At 48.3% G+C, this 11,354-nt stretch overlaps 1 long non-coding RNA gene across 1 annotated transcript; it reads left to right on the top strand.

Annotated features, from left to right (window-relative positions):
- Positions 1 to 811: 811 nt before the first annotated feature.
- On the top strand, positions 812 to 6,690 carry LOC131896942 (uncharacterized). Its single transcript, XR_009375550.1, has 3 exons — positions 812 to 2,005; positions 3,195 to 3,722; positions 4,497 to 6,690. It is a non-coding gene; the product is annotated as an uncharacterized LOC131896942 (long non-coding RNA).
- The last annotated feature ends 4,664 nt before the right edge of the window (positions 6,691 to 11,354 follow it).

Raw genomic sequence — 11,354 nt, 5'->3', positions numbered from 1 at the left:
TGCTGTACAAGCCTGACAACATGGCTTTGAACCCACATAATGCTCAAAGGAGAGAGCTCACTCCACCAAGTTGTCCTTTGACTTCCACGTGTGTGCTCACATGTGAACCTTCTTCCCAGTCCTCTCTCTCCCCTCTCTCCTCCTCCCCTTATGCCTGGCAGCACGCTACACATACCTGAGCCTCTGTTCAGTTGTTTCCACTGGTTTTTCATTTCTTTAGGCAGACAAGCTCTACACACCCACCTGCCTTCCAGCTCCTTGACGTTCCTCTGCCTTCTGGAGTCTGCCATGGTATCCTTCTGAAGAACTTTCCACTTCCAGCATTGCATTTTCAACTCTATCGTTCTAAAAGCACAGATTCTATGTCCTCTCTCAGGCTCTCTGTTTGATGAGATGAGGCTCTTCTAGTTTTGTTTTTAGTCATAATTGTCTTTTCTTCTCTGAACACACTTGAAGGACGTGATTTGAGGTCTTTGGCTAGTGGCGAGCCTTCCTGCCTATGAACCACGATTTCTTGTTGTTTCTCATGTCTCGTGTAATCTTTCCTGAAAACTGGACATTAAGTGATATCTGATGACTGGAAACCAGAACCTCCCTTCTCCCAGAGTGCGCTGCTTTCTGTTTGTGTTGCTGTCATTGCTGGATGACTTGTAAAACGTTGTATGTGAAGTTTGTATTCTTTGTCCCGAGTGACCTCTGAAGTCTCTGTTTGATTGGTTCCGAGTCAGCCAATAGCTGGCAGAGACTGAGGCATCCTCAACGCTGCGCTGCTAGGGGGCCATGTGTATGCTGAGCTGGGCCTTCCAAAGCTCTTCAGCTCTGCCTTTGTCTTCACTTCCCACACATCCAGAGCCTCCAGGACAGCTAGGGCCGAAAGACTGAGGACTCCTCAGGCCTTTCCTGAGAACTCTCACAAAGCCATGCATGTGTGCTAGCATTCTGGATTCTCCCAACACTCCATTAGAACCTCTCTAAACCCAGTGGCCAGCTGGTTCCCCATATTTTCTTCTCAGGCTTTCTGGGTAGTCTGGTATTTGTCTCAGCTCTTATCTACTGTGTCTGGCAGATAGAAAGTCAATTTCTTCCAGTCGTTTTCAACAAATGTCTCCAGAGGAAAAGCTTTCTGTACTGGAAGTTGGGTAAAATAAAGACGTGCTTGCTGGTGAGGTCTTCCAGGAACCTGTAAGGCGGGTCCAGCCTTGACTCTGAAGACAAGGTGTGGAAGGGAGCTCTGGCTGGGTGGGGCTGGCTGCCCTTCTGTGGGGCTGGCTGCAAGTTTACCTGGCTGGGTGAATGGCCGACAGACAGTGAGTGAGTGACAAAGCTTCCCGGTCAGAGACTCTTTGAATCCAACTTAAAGGAACTGGGAACTGACGTCATAGTATGCAGTTCTGAGGGCCTGAGTCCAGGGTGGTCCTGGGGGGGGGGGGTGAGCAGTAGAAAAGATCATTGGAAAAGTGGAACAGAGTGAATTAGAGGTAACGAGAGAGAGGGGGGGGAGAAGTAGTCCGGGGCCTCTTATCCACTGTAAAGGAGTTGACCTCACTGACAGAAACAGGGCTCATGAAAGGTTTGACAAAAATGATGGAGACTGACACCCTCCAGTCAGGGCAGAGTGGAATAGGAGGGTCAGTTCAGGGAATTTCAGCACCCTGACAGGAAGGAGTCCAGTAGCTAGACATCTGAGATGATTAGACAGGTTCAGGTGGGGACGCATTTGAGAAGTCCAGTCCTCAGGATGGATTGAATGTGGTAGCTGAGGAAAGAGTCCTTCACTCTGACCCAAACACCTGGGAGGAGGGAACCATGGGAGTGGAAGTTCAGTATGGGTACTAAAACAGTGAGACATATCCAGAGCACACCGAGGAGAGTGGAGGAAGAGGAGAATGACATGCAAAATCACAAGAGAGGATGGGTTCACTGGAGAAAAGATGAGGTTAAATCAGAAATGTGGAAGTTGGAGCCTAAATCCCAAGCCTGTATATCTGAGAAACAAGAAGCCAAAGTAAGTCCTCATCTATTCCTTCATTCAATTCTGTGTGGCTCAGTTTCCCCACCTTCATGGGATACAAAGGCCAGCTTTGTGTCACCTGGGTTGGATTCCAGTAACCATTTGTTGAATAAAGCATAGGCATAGAGGTCACTGTGATAGCTTTTAGCAGGCATGGGTAGCTTCTCCAGTTAGCTTGAGTTGGTAACCCTTTCTCCTGTGGATTGGTCTCGACCAATCCCCCAAGAGTCTAAGGATCCAACTTGAAGTTCGCAGAAGAGCTATACTTCTCTGAACTGCAGATACCACTGGTGTCTCAGTTTTCCAGCTTCCCCTGATGACTCTTGTTCAGCTTAGTCTGTGTGACCTCCTGGCCAAGATCACATCGCAGGTAGATATGTTAATGGGACAGAAGCCTCTTCAAGAGGACCTAACCCCAGACAGGAAGCCTTAGTCAGGGGGAATGAAAAGACAAAGGTCACAAAAAGGAACTTAAGGACACACCCTTTGCCATCTTTGGTAATTCCTTGAAATAAGTCCTTTCCTTATAGAAATATTCCGTGGGTCTCTGTGTCTCTAAGAGTCCTGAACCATGGGTAATGGGTCTGCCACAGTTGTATCTTCCCATCCATTGCTGGAACCTGGCCACAGCACAGATGAAAGTCTTTGCCAACACAGCAAACCACAGAGGTTGGAGTGAATTTCGTCTTCACCATTCTCTACCCTCATAGTTGCTTCATTTGAGCAGATCTTGTCCTCAAGCAAGAGACATGTCTTCAAGTCCTTTCTTGTGGTCTATGACTCCTTGGTCCCTAAGGGCTCCCTCCTTGGAGCTGGGTCCTCTAGAAGATTCTCTTCTTCAGCTTCTAACCTATTCCCATTAACTATGGCCGAAAGGGGCCACCCAAACATAGCTAAGAGAGATGTGGCACATGGCCACGTTAACTATAATGCCAGCTTCCTAATGGCCAGCTCTGACCAAATAATTGAGACCCTCCCAGACCAATGGCTTCAGAGTCATGTGGACTCAGTGCAGAAACTGGTAACACACCACCTGAGTTTAACTTGAGGGACAGGTGTCTGATCTCCACCACAGGTGGACCAAATTTACATCATCTCATTCACAGGTCACAAGACAGGGTGAGATGGGCAGGGAAAGACATTGGACTTTGGAGAAGGCAGCTGGTTATTCCTTCATCCCCAGGTGTTGTTGCGCCCCCTGCCCCCAAGTTGAAAGTCATATTGTGGTCTGGGAGAAGATGACTCATACCAGACTGGTGACACCAACTAAGGAGATAATGTCATGAAGAAGGAAGATGCCTTCCCACATGAGCCCACTACCAAGATCCACCGAGCAAGCTATTCTCCAGTGCAAAGATGGCATGTCTGGAGAGAAAGAAGGAGGTGGTCATAATGACAACAAATAGAAACCGACCAGTGTGTGGGGTTCTGAGTCTGGGATGCTGGAAAGGCACATGTGGTTCTAGACAGTTCTGCATGCGTGTGCCACCATAGGACTGGACCTACCAACTTTGTGTTGTTATGGAATTGCAAATGAATGCAACAGCAGATCCCACTATAGCCAGAATGTGCAGCTCTGACACCTCAGCAGTCACTGATAGAACGGAGCCCAGGTTGCTGTTCAGGCCATGCCCACCTGTAGCAGCCTCTTGCTGGAAAGGACATAGAAACCCCTAGGAGAGTTGTCTGTGAAGCACTAACCCTCTTGCAGGTACAAAGAGTCTAGGATAATAACAGGTGTCATTCTTACTTCCCCAGGGAATTTTAGGGATCTCAGGTTGCCAGACTCCTGAGATATTCATCAGGGTTACTGGTATAATGGGTACATCCCAACTGGACGTGACCCTTTTCCCCACTTCTGCCACAACTTAGGCATTGTACATTCCTTCCTGTTGATTGAAGACCCCTTTCCTCCACCCTTTTTCTGCAGATAAGGTGTCTACCCTGTGATAGAGGTTCCTACTTATTCCCCATCTCATTCTTCCTCACAGCTGCAGTGTATTGCCCCACAATGCATGCACCTGGCTTCTGTGTGTGCACTATGTCACCACACAGTGCTCCTACTCAGCTCCTGTTGCCACACTGTGCACACACTGGGCTCCAATGCCATATCATTACACAGTGTAGGCTCCTGCCTCCTGTGAGCATACTGCAATGCTACTGTTCAGCTTTGCACACACCTACCCCTCTTTCCCTTCTGCTAATTTGAATATTCCATAGGACAGCTGATATCTGCCTCTGTTTACAAATCAGGGGCTGGGGGTGAATCCTGGTGCTGCAAGTCTTTCAGTCTGCATGGATTTTCTAGCATACTCCATTAAGAAAGTCCATGCGGATCTGTAAAAGTCCCAAATTCAGAACCTTCTTTTGCTCTCTTAAGCTCAGGGGTGTGAGATCCAGCCAGCCCCAGCCTGCTCTGCCAATGAGGCCCTTCCCAGCACCCCCAGCAGCGTGACCTTCACCCCTTTAACCTTCACTCCCGCAGGCTTCCAATGAAACCCAGCTGGACACAGGGGAACACGGGTTCAGGGACAGCCTCTGAAGAAGCTGCAGTTCAATTGAGGAAGAAAAACACGTTTTCTTTCTGTCTCTGCCAATTTGGACAGTAGAGAGAGTTGATTTCAAGGGGACCTTGGGGAAATAAGAGGAAACCGACTTTGAAGTAAACGTGGGGAGAGGCTGTGGGAGGAAAGACCACAGGCTGCCAAAGCGCTTCTCAGAAGGAAGAGGTCTTGTGGCCAGGGAGATCAGGGACGGGAGAGGGGCATAGTCAGGGCCGCAGACTGTATCAGGGCCTACTGGGGCAAAGGCCTGGTTTCAATTTTCTCATGCAGCAGTTCTCAGCACCTTCCAGCTCTGAACGACAGTGAAGAGTTCCAGGGTACCTAGGAGCCAGATGTCACCTCACACACAGCAATGACTGTGGAGATTTTCTGTGCCCAGGCATTCCTCATGACTCACCCCTCCCGCCTCTGCACTGTCCAACCATGGCTCCATTGTCTCAGAGATAAACATAGGCTGCACATACTTTGCCAGCTTCTTCTCTCTTTATTGTAATTCAGAATGTCTAGTAAAGAGAATGGGCCTGCAACAACTTCCTACAGAATTCCCAGATGAATCACTTCTTCATTTTATCGTCGGTTTTTCTTTTATTTAAATCTAAAAGCAGTAATGCTCAAGTTGTTATTCACCAGAGTGTAAGCTAGGAATTCTGAAGCCACTAAACACACATATAAGAGAGTAACAAACAAATAGGGAGGATGGTGATAGTTGGGCTGAGCTCCTCAGTATGGGCCTGAGTTAAAGAGCAGTGCAAGATGAGGCCAAGATAATCCAAGAAACAGAGAGTAGAGCTGCAGAAGCCAGGAGGACCTGAACGAGGCTCAGAACAGGTGCAGATGGTTCCGTGTGGGAACATCCATAGACACAGATGCATACATATGTCCCCAAGCCCTCCCTCCTGTGAAAGCCTAAAGACAAGATCTCAGCAACCTTGAGCACCAGTGCCCAGCATTGCTCCCAGCTCCACCACAGTAGCCAGACTCTGGGTCTGGAGAGAAGCATCCCCTTCTAGCGCTGCAGCAGGAGATAGAAAACATGACCAAGGGACCTCCTATAGAGAACTAAGGAAGTGCTCAAAAACAAAGTGATGGGCGCAAGCAAGGGGACCGAGACATCAATAGAAAAATCCAGGAAAGTCCAAGCTGGGAAAATGTGATTCGCATAGACAAGCCTCACTGTAAGTAAATCTCCAAGAGGTCACACCCAAAGAAACAAAGGATGAACCAAACAAATGGATGTAGAAGTAGGTCTCCCATGCAGAGGCATTTCGAAGTCTGTACAATAGAAGAGGCGCCTGGAACTCCCCACTGCTGGGTGTGGATGTCCATGGAGACTCTCCTGCCCACTGTTGAATGAACCTAGGAGCAGTGTAAGAGAGTCTTGGTTGTTCTGGAGGAACCTGAGCATTCCCATAGGGTGGTCCAGGCCAATAGAAACCACCCTGAGCTGATGATAGCATGACCCTGTGACACGGGATTCTCCTTCAGCTATGAAGTCTTCCTTCCAATGGCCTCCAGTGCCAGGCTACCCGTGAGAAAACACAATAGTCACTGAGGTACAGTTGACAAATTACAGGCCAGCAACCTCAAGCTGCCAAGGTCATAAAAACAAGGAGTTTGTCACTACTTAGGGGCATCTAAGCAGATGTCCTGACAACTATAGAGACTAGCAATGTGTCCATCTTCAGGGATCCATAAAATACCAGTCCTAGCTTGTAGGTCCCCTGAGCAACCCACTGCAACATTTCTGCCCTGCTTGATACTTGGGGAAGGTGCCAAGGAAGCAAACACAGAGCCCATTCTTTGGGCATCCATAAGGCCACAGATGTCATAGGACATAATGGAACCAAAATATAACACTAGATAAAAACAATGGAAATATGAATAAACTGATCATAGTTTGTTGGCACACATTGAGACTGGACCATTAATTGTATCATATGCACCATACTAATATAAGGTGGTAAGCCAAGCATGGCAGCTCATTCCTGTAATCCCAGAACTGGAATACTGAGGTAAAGGAATGCTATGGGTTGAGGCCAATAGGGAGTATAGAACAAGATCCTGTCTCAAAAAAAATGGTAATAACAGAAACAGCGTGTGGAATGTGGAACCTGTTGGGGGCTATCTTTGTAATTTGTTTTAATAAATCTAAACTTACTGAATAATTAAAGGTAATTTGAAAAACTCAAGAAGGTAGTATGACTACTCTCTTGTCTTTAGCAAGCCATGCTCATGCCTGACTTTCTGCCACCAGGATATCAAATGACAGAGCCGGGGACCAGCATGTGCCCTCTGCCACGTTGTCCTGGTTGCTGATTGTTATGATGCATGGGGGGATGCAATTCAAGGTGACCTTCCTTGCTCATTACACTTCCCGTCCTGGGTGGGAACATTCAAGCAAATTATTTTTCTTCAAGTGAAATTAATCTCTCTGATCAAATGATCACCAACCGCTGGTGGCCCAGAGGGCCCAGCAAAATGACCTATTTCTCAAACAAAGGCAAGCTCAGCGCTGGCTGCAGGGAAGGCAGCAAGGAGCTGGATAGTTCATCCATAATGTCTCAGAGAGGGGGCAAAGGAGGGCTTGGCTACTCTTGAGATGTGGGGCTGTCTGTCTGGGCAATACATTTCAGGGCATTCCTGTCTGTTGGAGACAGGTGAACAGAACAAAGCGACTTTGAGATGGGATTATCTGGGACTGCACGACCTAGGAGGCCTGTTTCAAGATGAGGAACTAAGAGAACCTAGTAACAACAACCTGTAGTTCTGAGAGGGACGGCTCACCCTTGGGAGTGTCAGCCCAGAAACCCCGTACTAGGCTAGGTGAGACCCTAAAATGAAGGTCATGCTGCCCCTCCTTAAGCACTGGAAGGAGGCTGAGGCCCAAAATGGGCTCATGTCTCCCAGGGCAGGAGCTGGCATTTCCTGCCTGAGCCAGCCGGCTGATGCCAGTTCACACTGAGCCTCCCTGTTGTCGGGGTTTGTCCAAGGATTCTCCGTCTTCACATTTCAGGTCTTTTATAGTCATTTTTACTCCTGTTATTTGGTCCCTGCCATTTTCTAGGAGCTGGGTAACCCAAAGTCTCTTCTCTGTGCATCTTCCTCCCTTGTGCTAAGGTGGCCATGACCTCCTGCATTCTTTGTACCTTTGGGAGCCACAGCAACCTAGCCCTGGATCATGGATCCCTTGTGTGCTCCATTTACACACCCCTGCTTTCAGCGACTCTGGATGGTAGTGCCCTGGAGCAGGGCACAGAACCCATGAATTGGAGGCTCCAAACTCCTCACCATTTGCCTTTCCCAGGCTCTCCCTCTTTACCCCTTTTAATCCCTATAGGTCCAGTTTTCTCCTTCCTTCCTTTTGTTGAGACAGAAGGGCCAGAAACTGCAGGCTGATTCTTCTCTCAGCCGGAAGTCCTTGAGGCGATGTGTCACCAAGAACCCATCTGGCTGACTGCTGCCAGGAAGGGTGTAGGGAGGTGCCTTAGTTATTGTTCTATTGTTGTGAGGAGACACCAGGACCCAGGCAACTTATAAAGGAAGGTATTTAGTTGAGGGCTTGTTTACAGTTTCAGAGAGTTAGTCTATGACCATCATGATGGGGAGCGTGATGACAGGCAGGCATGATGCTGGAGCAGTAGCTTACACTCCAATCCACAGGTATCAGGCAGATGAGAAAAAGAGAGAGGGAGGGAGGGAGGGAGGGAGGGAGAGAGAGAGAGAGAGAGAGAGAGAGAGAGAGAGAGAGAGAGAGAGACTAGGTTTGGTGTTTGCTAGAAAACTTAAGCCTACCCCCAACAAAGTGATGCACATTCTTCAACAAAGCCACACCTCCTAATCCTTCCCATATAGTTCAACTAAGAACCAAGTATTCAAATATGTGAGCCTATGGGGGTCATTCTCATTCAAACTACCACACTATGTCAAAAGCTAATGCTAGCTAATATGGAAAGATGTGCTCCAGCCCTGAAACAGATCATAGAGCACAAGGTCCAGTGAACCCCCCTTTGATGAGAGCCATCTTCCCTTGGATGGGCCTGTGAACTTTGTTCTAATTTCATTTCTGTTGCTGTGACAACAACAAAAAGATCCTGACAATGAGCAACCTTAAGCCACACACCCCTCATACAACCCAGTGAAAGGCCCTCATGCAACCCAGCACACATAAGCTCACCCGTACAGCCTATGGTGGGAAGCAGCAAGGCCACCCATCCCCTGAGACTCTCTCCTTTCAGCATCCTCTTGTTCCCATGCCTGAACTTGCAGAGTTCCTTGAGATGTGTTGAGCCACAGTTGGGGCATCTCAAACAGCAGGAAGGTATGCACTTAGATTCAGATAAACATACCTAAGCACCAGCAGAGTGTGCCCCCTCCAGAGCCTCAAGGGGAAAGCCCTTCCTGCCTCTTCCAGCTGCAGATGCTTCAGGCATCATTGTCTCATGATCCCACCACTTTGCCTCTCCTTTGTCTTCACGTGTCCTCTTTCTAGCTGTGTCTGTCGTATCCTCTTCTTTTTGGTTCTTAAAGATTTATTTTTATCTTTAATAGTCACACACACACACACACACACACACACACACACACACACACACATGACCATGGAGGCCAGAGGTATCAGATCCCACTAGAGCTGGAGTTACAGATGGTTGTGAGCCACCCTACATGGATCCTGGGAATTGAACTCATAGCTTCTGCAAGAGCAGTACACGCTCTTAAACATCAACCCATCTCTCCCAATTCTTTTCCCCCCTTTAAATGGACACTTAACTACATTTAGGATGACTTTATCTCAAGAGCCTTCAGTCACATCTGGGCCCTGGCAGTTTGAGACCAATGGGCTGGTAGATTGCAGGACCTCTGGCACTATCTCTACACCTTTCAAAACAGCCAAATCCAAGGTCTTTCCCTTGTGGCCCCTGTAGAAGGAAAAAGAGAAGAGTCAACCAGGAAGGGAGATGCCAACTTGGGGACCATGAAGAGGTCTGGCATCTGGAGCTAACAGCAGTGTACAATTCTGCTCATAGGAGCTCACTCAGCGACCGCCATGCCAAACTCCTTGGTCTTCCAAGAATACTGGTCCTCACATTCTTAGGCATTAAACTAGCTCAGCTTCCTGTGCAGACAGGAAGGGGAATTGTGAGGGGTGCAATAACTTCAGCTTGAACAGCTGCCCTGCTAATGGTCCCTCCCCATGGGGTTACCAACAAGCAAGGATTGAAGGCTGCGTTGGACCTTTGAGGCAGAGATGCCTAGAGAGAAAGCCTGCCCCTGTTCCATCTCTAGGAAGAGCAGAAATCCAATTTAATCCTCGTGCCTTGGAAGCTGAATATGAAAGTGCTGACACAAAGCAGTCTTGGGGAAAAGGCTCCTCTAATAGAGAGAGCAACTCCAAGGGGGGTGCCTTCTGTGATGAGCAGCTGGCCCTGCATGCCTGTGGGTGAATGCATGAGAAATAGGCTAAAGATCACATGTGGGAACCCAGAGCCTAGTTAGAAGGCATCTGAGAACAGTTGGCATTGAAGAAAGTTGCCTTCATAGAGGAACTCTACCAGGGAGGGCCTGGCTCAGGAGGTATGCTCAGGTGGGGAGGTATGCTGGTATGCAAGCAGAGTTAAAACACCAGCGAGGAGCATGTAGCTGGATCCAGGAGGGGCTGGCTCATAAGCATTCCTGCTTGGTGATGATGCCAAGGCCACTTACTAGGCTCCACTCCAGGCCTGGCCTATTTCATCAGGCCTGCTTGATAGATAGAGAGGAGGCCATGTGCTGTTAGGCAGATAATGACATCACTATGTTCTCAGATGCCTCCCTCCTCACCTGAGCCGATTACAGGCACGGACAGCTTCTTGGTCTCCAGGAGGAAGGGACCAGAGTGTGGAGATTTGCCTTTCGCAGTTCTGCAGTGTGATGAGGAGCAACCAAAGTCATCATTAGTCTATAAAGAGCATCACACAGAGTTCCAAAGGTCGCATTCACTCTTTCACTCCACACCATTGATCACAAGCTGACTGTGTCCAGATATTTTTCCTGGAATTTTTCAAGAGGTGATAACGATGTCCACTCTAGGGCTAAAAGTTGGGTGGCAAGTGCTCAGTTAGTCCAAGACCCAAGGAGTCCCTACTAAAGAGCAGATTCCTCCTCTTTGCTTTGCGATTTCTGTCACATCCCCCTTTCCTGCACACACACACACACACACACACACACACACACACACACACACAGCAAGAGAACATCAGTCTCCCACACCATTCCTTCTCTGGATGTGTAAGTATACAAACACAAGTTTAGTGAGATTGGATCAGAAGATGTAGGTCAGCGAGATGATCAGCTAGAAGGTCCTAACACTCATCCCCCAGAGACTCCAATTCAACCACCATCACTCTGGCTGAGTTCAGAGTCAGTAAAAAAGCTGCAGCAACCCATGGAACACAACATGTTTTTAGTGACTGCATAAAAAGTATAGAAAGTGCTCTGTTGTGTGGTCACAGGGCCCCAGCCAGCACAGCTATGTACTGAAAGAAAAACCTTAGCCCTTTGGGGTAGAGGGGATCAAGAAAACTTCAGCTGTTTTCACCAGCAGGACCCATGTCGTCACTACTAACTTGACCCCCAGCTTGTGCTGACATCTGCCAATATATCTACCTGGAGATCATGCTGCCATGTGCTCCCTGAACAAGACCAAAGAGCCTAAAGTGACTCTGATGGCCATGATTCCTCTTTGCAGGAGATAAGGAGAGCAGCAATATCTCAGGAACCCTTGCTTCCACAGCAGATGCCCA

The sequence above is a fragment of the Peromyscus eremicus genome, chromosome 20 (assembly GCF_949786415.1).
Source record: "Peromyscus eremicus chromosome 20, PerEre_H2_v1, whole genome shotgun sequence".
Lineage (NCBI taxonomy): Eukaryota > Metazoa > Chordata > Mammalia > Rodentia > Cricetidae > Peromyscus > Peromyscus eremicus.
This window is presented reverse-complemented; position numbering and strand designations above follow the sequence as displayed.